Raw genomic sequence first — 14747 nt, 5'->3', positions numbered from 1 at the left:
TGAATTTAAAAGTGGGCAAGAGATATAAACAGGAACCTCACCAAGGAAGACATACAGATGGTAAGTAGGCATATATAAGAAGATGCTCAAGTTTGTATGTCATTGGGGAACTGCACATTAAAACCACCAAATGATACTACTACATCTATTAAAATGACTCAAATTTAAAATACTGACAATACCAAATGCTGGAAAGTATGCAGAGGAATAGAAACTTTTATTCATTGATGGTAGGAATGCAAAAAAGGTACAGTCACTTTGGAAGACAGCTTGGCAGAGAAAAGAATATTATTCAGTGATAAATGTGCTATCAAGCAACAAAATGATGTGGAGGAAATCTAAAATTCATATTGTTCAGTAAAAGAAGCCAATCTGAAAAGCTTACAATGCCAACTATATGACACTCTGGAAAATGTGAAATTCATGGAGAGAGTAAAACTATCAATAGTTGCCAGGGGTTAGGACTCCAAGAGAAGAAGAACCAATAAGTGAAACACAAGAGGTTTTTAGAGCACTAAAACTATTCTATATGATACTATAATGACAGAGACGTAAAATTATGGATTTGTCAAAACTCATAGAAGATGGAACCATAAATCTAAATTATGGGCTTTAGTTGATAGTAATGTGTCAGTACTGGCTCAGCAATTGTAACAAATGTACCATACCAATGCAAGATATCAATTCATAGGGGAAACTGAAGGCAAGGAGGGGTAAAGAGAATATGATAACTCCTTATACTTTTTGTTCAACTTTTATGTAAACCTAAAACTGCTCTAAAAATAGTATTAATTAAAAATAAGATAAGTCTGTCTTTCCTCTATCATGGTTGATACTATTGATAATTGGATGTATACAACACGAATCTTCACAGACACTGCAGTTTGTAGTCCTGCCATGCAGTACTTCTGATAAATCCATACCATCAACATGAAAAAGGAATTTTGGGGTTGACAGGGCAAATACAAGAACCACAGCCTTACCTTATAAGTGTATTCTAGATACAATTTTTACTTAATTCCATTCTGAAGCAATGTCTAAGCAGATATTTGTGACAGAAATCCATCTGTGATCTCCCATTAGCTTTATCTTCTGAGTGGTAGGATAGCATCCACCTGCCAAAACATCAGGGTCAAGGCCTGGGGATAAACTGTAGCATGAAAAAAATGGCACAGACCATTGCCAATGGGCTGTAGGTGAGGGATGAATAACTGACCAGAACTGAAGAGTAGAGACCAAAACAAAAGTATAGCTTATAAATATGTCAACTTGGGAATGAAGTATATGTGGAACAGAGAAAAATTACTCAATATGTCTATCTGAGAGATCAGAGGTTCTCCCTGGGAAAGGCCCTGGGACCAAAGCTTTGCTGTCAATAGCAGACACTTGAAAACTCAGGCATGGCTGATGTAAAGGTCTTGTGTGTTAGTCTGGTGAGTAGCAAACACTTTGCACCTCAGACTTCATTCACTTTCTCACTACATCTTTCAGTATTTGCTTAACTTCTCTGCATCTGTGAACCTCCCACATTTCAGCCATATCCAGCTGGCATCTCTAGTTCAAAATTGTTATTTTCCCTTGTCAGAAATCTCAAAGGCTCTAAGGATTAGAAAGTTTGCCATTAGGTCATTAACTTCTCCAGAAGCCTTGAAAACTGTCTGCAATATTCTCCATACCTATCTTTCCTGGAAAATCTTTGGTAAAAGGAGTTGACTATATGCCACATGGCAGCTCTTATCACAAGGATACAGTTTGTTTATTCTTTTCAGTTTTTTAAGTTTGCATAAATGTATAGGGTACATACAAGTGTAATTTTGTTACATGGATAGATTGTATATGGTGGTAAAGTCCAGGGTTTTAGGATATCCATCACTCAAACAACATAGTCACTAAGTATTTATCCTCATCCACCCTACTCCCTCCTTTGCATTCTTCCTAGTCTCCATTGTCATTCCATGTTCTATGTCCATTTATACACACTGTTTAGCTCCCACTTATAAATAATAACATGTGGTATTTGTCTTTCTGTGTCTGAGTTATTTAAGATAGGGGTCTCCAGCTCCATCCATGTTGCTGCAAAACATATGATTTCATTCTTTTTTATGGCTGAGTAGTATTCCATTGTGTACATATACCACAGTTTCTCTATCCAATTATCCATTGATGGACTTTTATGTTGATTCCACATCTTGACTGTTGTGAATAGTGCAGTGATAAACATACAAGTGCAGGTATCCTGTTGATGTAATGATCTCCTTTGCTTTGGGTAGATACTTAGTAGTGGAATTGCTGCATCAAATGGTAGTTCTGGTTTTAGTTCTTTGAGAAATCCCCATACTGTTAGGAAACTGTTTGTTTGTTTTTGAGAGAGTCTCACTCTGTCACCAGGCGCCAGGCTGGAGTGCAGTGGCACGACCTCGGCTCACTGCAACCTCTGCCTCCGGGGATCAAGCAATTCTCCTGCCTCAGCCTCCCGAGTAGCTGGGACTACAGGTGCATGCCACCACGCCCAGCTAATTTTTGTATTTTTAGTAGAGATGGGGTTTCACCATGTTGGCCAGGGATGGTCTCAATCTCTTCACCTCGTGATCCACCCACCTCAGCCTCCCAAAAGGAAACAGTTTTAAGTGGGCTAAGACTTCCTTGTTTGAGACTGAGTCTATCTCCTGGGGACTTTTTGAAGTCCAGTATTTGTTGAATGAAGCCATTCAGAATAATGCACAGACTAAGTTTTTTCCTTCTTTCACATGACAGCCCTTCAGAGCTGAAGACAGTGATCATTTCCCTCTGAGTCTGTTCACTTTCAGGTATAAACACTCAAAGGCTTTTAAACTGCTTTTTATATGTCTGTCATCCCTTCACCACCTGAGTGACTGTTCTCTAGGCAAGTCTCCTTAAAGGGGTCTGCTCAGAAGTGAGCCCACTTCTTAGCTGTACAGAGTAGGGTGGAGCTATCCATCTCTTGTTCTGAGCACTGTGCATTTATTAATGCAGTCCAAGTTCAAATTAGTCCAGTTGGCATTCACACAGCATCCTTCACTCCTACTGAATGTGCAGATGACTAAAATTTGCCAGCTTTGTAAGCGCTGTAGCTAGGTTGCTTCACCATCTCCCATTCTGACGTATTTGATATTTTACAGTTTATGCTTCATGATTAAAACATGGACTCTATATAACTGCTTGGTGAGACCTCTGGGAACCCTGAGTCTATCATTTGCTGTCATTCCTTAATACCACCTCTGATTATGATGTGCAGGCCATTTATGTCTTTTTTTTTTTTTGAAAAAGTATGAAATAGGTAGTGCATAGGGTAGAGCTGCTATGACTACAGTCTGTGAGCATTACACTTTTAGTACAGCTCTTTAGCTAGGTAGAGCACCATCTGACCAAGCCAATAAGGCAATATTTATGGAATGTCTACCAGGTATCTGCTAAGAACAACTCTTATCATTAGTCAATTGTTGCCACAGCCTTATAAACTAGGTTTTATTTAATTTTAATTTTAATTTTTTTTGAGACAGAATCTCACTCTGTCACCCAGGCTGGAGTGCAGCGTGTCGATCTTGGCTCACTGCAACCTCTGCCTTCCTAGTTCAAGCAATTCTCCTGCCTCAGCTTCCCAAGTAGCTGGGACTACAGGTGTGTGCCACCATGCCCAGCTGAAAGTAGGGGTTATTATCATCTTTATTTTTCAGATGAGAAAACTGAGTATTAAAAAGAGAAAATATCTGTTCAAAGACACACAGCTAGTGACTACAGACAGCTAGTGAGTGGTGGATCCAAGATTCAACTAAGGTGTGTCTGACACCAATGCCCATGCTCTCAACCACTGCACTATGCCATCCTCATCTCCTGAAAAGCCAGTCTTTCCAAATACAAATTTAAATCACATATGATATATTCATTCAGTACAGGAAAAAAATCAACATGTCTAAGACAGGAGAATGTCTGAGGTGTTTGAGATAACACAAGAAGACCAGCGTAGCTAGAACTGAGTTGAAGGATAGTGGGTAGAAGATGTAGAGTGGGCATTGAGGGCCAGATTATGTCAGGATTTTGACTTCTATTCTGACTGAAAGTAGGAGCTATGGGAAGGTTTTAAGGAGAGGAATAACATGACCTGGCTTATGTATTTACATATATATGTATATATATATATTTATACACATACATATATGGCTTATGTGTATCTATATACACATGCACACATACATATACGCACATACATCTGTATATATACAAAGATATGTGTATGTTAACATAATAAGAAACAGTTTGTTTTGAGAAACACCAATGTCTCTACACAATAACACTCTATATACATATATGTGTGTGCGTGTGTGTGTGTATATGTACGTTAAACTTGGTTGCTGTGCTGAGAGTAGAGTGTGTAAGGCAAAGACAAAGTGCTGGGGGAGGTCTATGGAAAAGGTTCAGGGGATGGGAACTGAAGGGAGGGTCACAGAACAAGTTAAATACAAAGGGAATACATTATAATATACGCATAATTAGAAACATGGCTTAATTTGTATCTATGGGAGATTGCAATTAAGCCTATTTTAGCATCACCTGATTAGCTTTCGTTTACAAAGGATTTCAGTGGATTTTCCTGGTCCTAGAGCATTTTTTCCCTTTGTCACTAGATAGCACTTGTACATACCTATCATTTCAATAACATTTACAAGAGCATTTACACTAGATGGTGCTCAGGCAACTCTCCTTTAAGGCTGACTTGCTCCCATATTTGTTGACACAGAAGACTAGCTACCTCTTATGCACAAAAATCTCTGAGAAATTCATCAATACTCAGTGCTGGTAAAGCAATCAGTTTTATGATGACTACTTTTCTGTGAAGTGTTGAATCATACATGCCCAATGTAATGATTCTGTGCCAAATTCATAATTCAACTTAGATCCAAGAGGAGCTCTAGTTGATCTTATTCTGATGCTTGCTGGCATGTTGAGGAGGAACACCCACCCTTGGTCTACCTTTTGCCTTTGAGGTTGGAGATCCACGTCTAATCTGCAGTGGGAGGTAGCTTGTTTTGCCTTAGACTAGCTCTGTGATCTTAGGTCAGTTATTTGTTTCTATATAGTTAAAAGTGTCCTTGGTGAAATGTCTTTTAAATCCAGGAAACTGTACCATGATCTTGCTTCAACTAACATTCATCTCTGTTTCAAGACATCGTCATTCCTCTTAAAAAAAAAAAAAAAAAGGGCCTCTGGCATTCTCTTTTTCATGCTTAGTTCTAACCTTAGTTTTCTCTAGATGAGAGATATAACCTTAACTATTCCTTGAGATAGGAATGCATTTTCTTTTCACAGTTTATTTTCCAAAGTTAAACCTACCACAAGATTTTATACCCGGTCCGGAAGGCTATATATATATTTCATCCTTTTAGCACTTGAGTCTTATCCATATTCGCTCTGGAGTTTTTATTTATTGTTATTTAAAAATATTTAATTGACTAATAAAGATTGTATATATTCAAAGTGTACAATGTGATAATTTGATAAATGTGTAAACTGTGCATCCTTGGACTTGAAATATTTGAGCCTCACTATCCTCATCTATAAAAGTGAAAGAATACTTATAAATTACTGGCAGCTGCAATCTGCTAATTGCCATCCAGTCAGAGTATGTGCTGATGACAGGTTCCTTCCCTCCCCTTCAGGCCTGACTATAAAACAACAGTTGCTCCAGAAGCACTTAATCTTTTGTGGCCAAGAAACTTAGTATAGGTTTTGAGTAACACCAACATCTCTAACCACACATCAGCACTGTAGAAATACACACCCCACTTCTTAGAGGAGAGCTATGCAATTTTAATCTTACACTTAAAGAGTTTCCAAAGCATATTCATTTCTCTTGTCTCATTTGATTCTCTCCCAAATTCAGAGCAGAATGAGGCATACAGCCATTATAATTTGTGTTGTGCAGGTGAAGTATGTGAGGTTTGTAAAGGTTAAAGGCCTAGCTCATCGTCATAAAGTTACCAAGCAGTGGAGCAGGTGTGTAAGCCCAGGTCTGTGAGTACGGTGCCATTGGGGACCAACTTGGCTAATGACAGCTATTTGAATTAACTGGGTAAGTTGTCTCAAAATGTTTGCCCACTTTTTAAGCGTTTTACCTAAACCAGTGAGAAAGGAAACCTAGTTCTCTCAGGTCACATAAGGTATGAAATGAACAGGAAATTGAAGAAAGAATGAAGTCTAACTTCTGTCCATGCTTACAACAAAACCTCCTTCTGTTTAGTTAGGAACCAAACCCCTTTAACAAAAAGGGACCTTTTCTCTTCTAAAAAGAGCCAAGTACATTTCTAAATGTTATGCCCTTTATTAAAAGCTTAGGTATAAAAAAGCAAGAAATGCTTATGCTTAAAAAATAAACCTCCCTCTTTGTGTTGAACAAGTGGGAATCTTTTGATTTGATCCAAAATTTCTATTCCAGGTATGGTCACGTGGTTTTTAAAAGGAAATATAAATGGAAAATATTCAATGCTTTTAAATACCACTTTTCTTCCCGATTTGCTCGCTTATTAAAACAGTTTGAATGGATTTTTGCTTTGATATGGCCATTTATTTTAAAAATAGACATGGACAATCTGTTACTATAGCAATAATTTCTCACTCTGAAGCTATTAAATCTTAAAACAACACGAAACTTTAAGTGTCAAGGTCCATACTTAGAATGAATGCAGCACTTGACAGTACCAATAACTAAGGTATTTGTGGTTTAAAGAAATGGGGTTTTGTTTATTTTTAATTTTTATACAGTATCCCTCACCTGTTAGATATTCTCAGCATGGGGAAAAAACATTTGTGGGTATTGTCGTCATAGATGCCCATGCTATATAGGAAACACATAAAAATGATTGGCTGTATGTGAACCACATCTGTTTGTACGCTGGGGACCTATGGAAGAGCATAGAGATGACCAGGATTCCACATTATAATGCAAATATGCATCAAAAAATACAGCAGTAAGTTGGTTGCAAAATATTCTGGGTAAATCACTTCACCTCTGGTTTAGCTCTGAATGTAGCATTTGGACAAGGACTGTCTTTTACTACCAATAGGCATTGTTCTTCTTGAACATAGATTTTGGGGATAACCCCTGTTGTGAGGGGCAGTATATGCAATTTGGATAGCTGCTACCAGGTCATGCTCAGGTTTAGAGCCAGCTTACTGGTACTCTTACTGGCATGACCTACCCATGACTTGGTTTTTCATTTACTAGGATCCAGTTGTATATTCTGACACATGCCCTTTAAAACATGTATATAATCAGCGAAATTGAGAACCACAACTAAAACACAACCTCAATGAAAGCCATCACAGATCTGGACGGCACTCTTCCTTCACGTTTACTTGTCTCGTCCTGAGAAAAAAATTCTAATGTCATCTACAAGGTCCTGTAGACCTGGGCCCCTACTATTTAACCATGACCCACTGTCTTAGTCTACTACAGCTGTCATAATAAAGTGCCACAGACTGGATGGCCTAAATAAAGGAAATCTACTTTTTACAGTTCTGAAGTGTGAGTAGTCCAAGATCAGGGTACCAACCTATTTGATTCCTGGTGAGGGTTCTTTTCCTGGCTTGTGGATGGCCCCCTTCTTTCAGTGTCCTCACATGGCTGATGGCAGAGAGAGGGAGGGAAGAAGGGAAGGATGGAGAACAGGGAAGAGAGAGAACACCCTGGTGTCTCTTATTATAAGGGCACTAATTCCATCATAAGGCATTCCTCAGCCTCATGATCTCATCCAAACCCAATTACTTCCCAAAGACCCCACTTCCAAATAACATCTCACTGGAGATTAGAGCTTCAATATATTAATTTGGGGGTGGGCACAATTAAGTTCATAGCACTGATATACCTCTTTTGTCTCACTCTGTCTGCTCTAGCCACACTGAAATTATTTTAATTCCTCAAACAGTAGTGCTTTTTCATGACCTCAGGCTTCAGGGCCTGTACACAGGCTAACCTCTTTGCCTGAAATCTATCTCAATCTTTCCCTCCCTGCTGCAAATTTTCACCCATCTAATTTCTGTTTATTGTTTAGTTTTCAGCTCAAGTTCACCTACTCAAAGAAGCTTTCCTTAAACCTGAGATTAGGTGACAGTCCTTTTTATATATTCCTGAATCCCCCTGTATGCCCCATCACATAAAACTCATGACAATTGAGATTGTTTATTCAATGTCTATCTCCTAGGCTAGACATTGAGTTCAGCGATGTCAGGAATCTCTCTGGTTTACCATGGCTTTTCCAATGTGTAACTCAAGGTGGGCATTTCAATGTTGATTGAGTGAATAAATGAATGAAATAAGGGAAGCTTTGGTGATAGGAAATCAAGGTTGCTTTGTTTGGGCTCAAAAATCTTTAAGATAAGCCCCCTCTGGAGCTGACAGTGTCCATTTATAATGTGCCACTAGGTGCCTCATGAACTAGGATAAGGAATGCAGCTGATTTTTAACACACGGATCAAAATGTACACACAAAACTCTGCTATTGCCTCCAAATAGTCTCTTTGAGAAGATGAAGTTAGGTGTGGGGGTACATTATTGTCTTTTCAGTGAATGTTTTATTTGAAAATTGTTAAAAGGTACATAGGAACATTCAATTCATTCATTGATTTATTCAAAAATTTTTTTCTCAGAAATAAGGGGTGTGACTAGAAAACAATGGGGCTGACTTTCTCGTGTGACTCATAAACTGACTCACAAAGCAATTCCAAAAGTTACATCTTTAATGAGTATCATGAAAATAGTATTTGGTCATTTTCAAAGTTGTTGAACAACCTCGACTTTTTAACTTACTTTGTGAAAGAGCCAAGGATCTATGGAAATATTATACATCACTCAAGTATCTCATTCTTTGGGTTTCGTTTTTCACAAAAGATGTGCCAGACCCTAGAACCATACCTGACCATAGGCAGGAGATATCTAAGGAGCAAATAAGACCTCAGCAATAAGGCTTGTTTGCTGTTATCCGGTCCTGACCTGTGGCATTGGTTGTCTGTTTTTATCCACTTTAAAGACCATGCTATGCCTCAGTTGCTAAGATTTCTACCTGGTATCTGCAGGTAGGTAAATCATGGTGTATGTTTCACCCTATCTAGACCCCATTAGTGTGTCCCATTAGTTTAAATCTGTTTAATTCACATTTGTTGAGCCAATGACACGTTTTTTGCTAAACACTGAGATAAAGGAGATCAAGAATATCTAGAAAAACAACAGGGAAGTTACAGCTAATAGGAAAGCTAAATAGTCTCTTTAAAAATTACCATAAACTATTGTGCATGGTGCAACGACTTATGTATGTGCAAGATTCAAAGGAGGGAGGATACAGAAAACATTTACTTCCCCGAAGGACTTCATACCACAATGCATGCATGTGCTATAAAACAATGTGACAGGGTTCAGTGGTAGGCAGAATGCCACATCATTCTCAACTGGAGAGAAAAATTTCCTGAGGCCTACCATAACAACTTAGGGTGACAGCTTTCTCTCTGTAGCTCATGATGGTATTCAGGGACTGTATTAGTTTTCTATTGCTGCAATAAAAAATTACCACAAAATTAGTGCCTTAAGACAATATAAGTTTATCTTACAGCTTTGGAGGTTAGAAGTCCAAAATCAAGGTATTGGCTGGTAGAGCGGCATTCCTTCTGAATGCCTCAGGAGATAGTTGATTTCCTTGCTCCTTTCGGCTTCTGGAGTTCTCTTGCATTCCATGGCTCATGGTCCCTTCCTCACATGACTCCTACCTCTTCCTTTGTCATCACATCTCCTGGTACTATGACCTTTCTGCCTCCCTTTTATAAGAACTATTGTGATTATGTTAGGTGTACACAGAAAATCAAGGGTAATCTCTTCATCTCATGGGCCTTAACTTAATCACATCTGGAAAGTCCCTCTAGTCTCATAAGGTAATATCCAGTTTCTGGGGATTACAATGTGGATGTCTTTGGCATCTGTTATTCTGCCCACCTCATGGACCAAGGTGATAGGACAACTATGAGCACGTATAGGAACAATTAAAAAGAATTTGGTGAGTCAAAATCATTGGCAATTACTCTTCTAAATGTTTTCTCTTATTTTTTATTTGACTTCAAAATTTTCTCCTCCTTTGAAACATATGTAGTAAGACCATACATCCACTTGTTGATAGCATCTACCCACATCCTAATCACCACCATCCCTACTCCCATTAACTTAAGACTATAATACTTGGTTTACTCCATTTCTCCTATTTCCGTTATCATTTTTGGCTGACATGACCTGTCCAACAGTCTGGCCTTCATTTTGGGTGACCTTATTGTCACTGATCATTTTTCTCTAACTTAAATAAGCCATGCCATTCTTTGTACAGTTTTATGCATTCCACCTTCCAATCGCTTCCTCTTACCCATTTTGCTCACTTACTACAGTACTTGGAGTGTTGCATTCAATTTACCCTTTCTGTTTATTCAACTTCTCCATTCTAACCACAAGCTTATCATTATCCATCACATTTTATAAACCATCTTTATATTAATTCATTCATTTAAAAATATTAGTTGAATAGCTGCTATTTGTTAGTCTGAGATCTAGTGGTGAGAAAGATAAAGATCTTGAAAATGAAGGGCATTTTAGTTAAACTACAATCATTTTTATATAATTGCCCTTAGTTCCCTGGTATAACCTCTGAAATTTAGATTTCAAACACCCTTTTCTTATTGAAGCCTTCAGTCTATTAAGTCCACCACTTTCTCACTATTGCTACTCTGTTTTCTTCAATTTCGTATCTTTGCTCCTTACACCTCCCATTTCAACTACTCTTAACTGACGACAATACCTCTCACTTCATTGGAAAATAAGAGAAGCAATAAAAAAGTACGCGGTGGCTCAAGCCTGTAATCCCAGCACTTTGGGAGGCCGAGGCGGGTGGATCACGAGGTTGAGAGATCGAGACCATCCTGGTCAACATGGTAAAATCTCATTTCTACTAAAAATACAAAAAATTAGCTGGGCGTGGTGGCACGTGCCTGTAATCCCGGCTACTCGGGAGGCTGAGGCAGGAGAATTGCCTGAACCCAGGAGGCGGAGGTTGAGGTGAGCTGAGATCAAGTCATTGCACTCCAGCCTGGGTAACAAGAGCGAAACTCCGTCTCAAAAAAAAAAAAAAAAGTCTCCATTTTTCTGCTACCATGTTTCCAAATCTTCCTGTATCTCTACCTATAGTTTCTTTATATTCAGTACCGGGAAGTAAGTGTTCTGATTCTTACCCAAAAGTGAATACTTTCTCTTATGCCCTGGATCTACTCTTTGTTTGTCTACTAAGGACATCACTACATCAATTTTTCCTTTTGTATTAATGACTTGTATTATCACTTTCTCTTTATTGCAATGTCAGCATACAAACATACTCCAGAATTTTCTGTCTGAAACAATATCCCCTTATAGCTACTGCTTCATTTTTAGGCTCTACTTCACATCACAGTGTCTTAATGTAGCCTTCTGAATCAAACTGAAAAGTTTCTTCACAGAAAAAGAAACAATCAACCAAATGAAAAGGCAATTTACAAAATGAAAGAAAATATTTGCTAACCATAGATCTGATAAAGGGTTAATATTCAAAATACAGATGGTCTCCAATTTATAGTGGTTCAACTTAAGATTATCGTGACTTTATGCTGGATTTATAAAGACATTAAATTTATTTTGACTTAAGATTTTTATTTATGATGGGTTTATCCAGATATAACCCTGTCAAGGACCATCTATATATAAGGAGCTCCTACTCCTCAACAGAAAAAAATTAAGCAAATTAAGAAATAGACAAAATAATTGAATAGACATTTCTGCAAAGACATGCAAATGGCCAAGCATATGAAAAGGAGCTCTATGTCACTGATCATCAGAGAAATGCAAAATAAAAACAATGAGATGTTACTGCACACCTGTTGGGATGAAAGAGAAGAGAAGTGTTAGTGAGGGTGTGGTGAGAAGAAAACCATGTGCACAATTGGAGGAAGTGTAAATTGGTGCAGCCAGTCTAGAAAACAGTGTGGAGGTTCCTCAAAAATGAAAAATAGAACTACTATGTAATCTAGCATTCTGATTCTTTCACTATTCCTTTATCTGAGGTATGTATCTAAAATATGTTCACATATCTATCTATCTATCTATATATATAATTCTTTTAATGAAGCAATGCCACATTAGTATTGTTTAGTTTACTTTGACTGATAAAATAAGTTACCTTGTTTCCATTCTTTAAAAAGAATTTCTTTGTATATCTTATTTGCTTGTATATCACCATATTTTATTTACCATCATAGAACCTAGGAAAATTTTACAGCTTTTCAAATATTTGGCTGTTAAACGTATAACAATCTGTCTTTAAGTAGAGATAACTTACTCTGCAATGAATTCTAAATAGTTTTCTCTTAATAGCATATGTCTTGTAATTTAAATGAGCATCTTAAAGAAATGCACGTTTGGTAAATAGCAATACTTGGACTTGACATATCTTGGGACATAATCTCATGCTTATAGAATCTTAGATTCTGAGAGCAGCATAAGGGATGGGCTAGTCCAATTTTCTTATTTTATACTCACAGGAAAAGATAATTAGATAGAATACAGGGTATTCTATCTAATAGAAAAATAGATAGAAAAAGATAATTAGATAGAATACAATTAGTGCCAGCGTCAGAATAAAAAGTCAGGCTCTCCTGGCTGAAGTGGAGTTTGGAGTCACGGGAAGCTCTTAACCTTTGAATTTAGATAGGCATGTATTACCAGTTTTATGATCTTGAGTAAACCCCTCAACCTATTTGAGCATCATTTTTCTCAGCTCTGATTAAGAGATTCATTAATTAATTCTAGTATTTTAATCTCCCAGGCATAGCAAGAACAGAAGAGTGGCTTTAAGATCTAAAACTGTGGGGGTTTCTGGTGTTTTTTATTGATATATCATAGTTGTACATATTCTGGGGAAACATGTAATGTCTTTATACATGTATATAATATATAATGATCAAATAATGGGAATTTGATATCCATCAACTAAAATATTCATATTTTCTTTGTGTTGGGAACATGATAATTTTTTTCTAGATATACAATAAATTATGAACTGCAATTTCCCTGCTGTATTATTGGATACTAGAACTTATTTCTTCTAGCATAGTTTATTTTTATACCCATTAAATATGTTCTCTTCATACTCCCTTTCTTTGCCCTTCCTAGCCTGTGGTAACCACGATTCTACTCTCTCCCTCCACAAGACCCACATTTTCCACCCCCACATCTGAGTGAGAACATGTGATATTTGTCTCTCTGTTCTTGCTTTATTTCATCTAACATAATGACCTCCAGTCCATCCATGTTGTTGCAAATGGCAGGATTTAATTCTTCTTTATGACCACATAGTATTCCATTGTGTATATGTATCATGTTTTCTTTATCCATTTATCCATTGATGGACACTCAGCTTGCTTCCAGTTCTTGGTTATTGTGAGTAATGTTGCAACAGACATGAGAGTGCCAATATCTCTTCAATATACTGATTTCATTTCCTTTGGATATATGGCCAGTAGTGAGATTTCTGGATTATATGGTAGTTCTATTTTTAGTTTTTTGAGGCATTTCCATAGTCCTTTCCATAGTCGCTGTACTAATTTACATTCCCACCCACAGTGTACGAGCATTTCCTTTTCTCTGCATCCTCACTAGCATTTTCTATTTTATATCTTTTTGATAATGATCATTCTATCTAGAGTGAAATGGTATCATATTGTGGTTGTAATTTGTATTTCCCTGGTTAGTTATGTTAAGCCTGTTTTCATATATCTGTTGGCCATTTGGCCATTTGTATGTCTTCTTTTGAGAAATGTCTATTGAAATCTTTTGTCCCATTTTAACATAAGATTATTATTATTTTTTATTTTTTACTATTGAGATGTTTTTCTTTTTCTTTCTTTCTTTTTTTTTTTTTAAGTCAGGGTCTCACTCTGACACCCATGCTGGAGTGTAATAGTGTGATCATGGCTCATTGCAGCCTCGACCTGGGTTCAAGTAATTCTCACACCTCAGCCTCCCAAGTAGCTGGGACTATAGGCACAAGCTTCAATACCACTTTTTTAGTTTTTTGTTGTTGTTGTTGTTGTTTTTAAATAGAGATGAGGTCTCACTATGTTGCCTAGGCTAGTCTCAAACTCATGGCATCCAGCAGTCCTCCTGAATGGAATTTGCAAAGTGCTGGGATTACAGGTGTGAGCCACCACGCCTGGTCTGTGTTTCATATGTACTCTTGTTATTAATCCCTTGTTGGATGGATAGTTTCCAATATTTTCTTCTATTGTGTGAGCTTTCTCTTCACTTGGTTAATTGTTTCCTTTGATGTGCAAAAGCTTTTTATCTTAATGTAATCCCTTTACTTGGTTTTTGCTTTGGTTGCCTATGCTTTTGAGGTCTGACCCAAAAAAGCTTTGCCCAGACCAATATCCTATCACATTTTCCTAATGTTTATCTTCTAGTAGTTTTATAGTTTTGGGTCTTACCTTGAAGTCTTTATTTCATTTTGATTGTTGTATATAGTGAAAGATGAGCCTCTAATTACATTCTTTTGCATATGGATACCCAGTTTTCCCAGCATCATTTTTTAAATGCCATGTATCTTTGGCATCTGTGTTGAAAATGACTTAGCTCTAGGTGCATGGATTTATTTCTGAGTTCCTTATTCTGTTCATAGTTC

Source organism: Callithrix jacchus, chromosome X, assembly GCF_049354715.1.
Source record: "Callithrix jacchus isolate 240 chromosome X, calJac240_pri, whole genome shotgun sequence".
Lineage (NCBI taxonomy): Eukaryota > Metazoa > Chordata > Mammalia > Primates > Cebidae > Callithrix > Callithrix jacchus.
The sequence above is the reverse complement of the archived record's forward strand: the minus strand, read 5'-3'. Positions refer to the sequence as shown.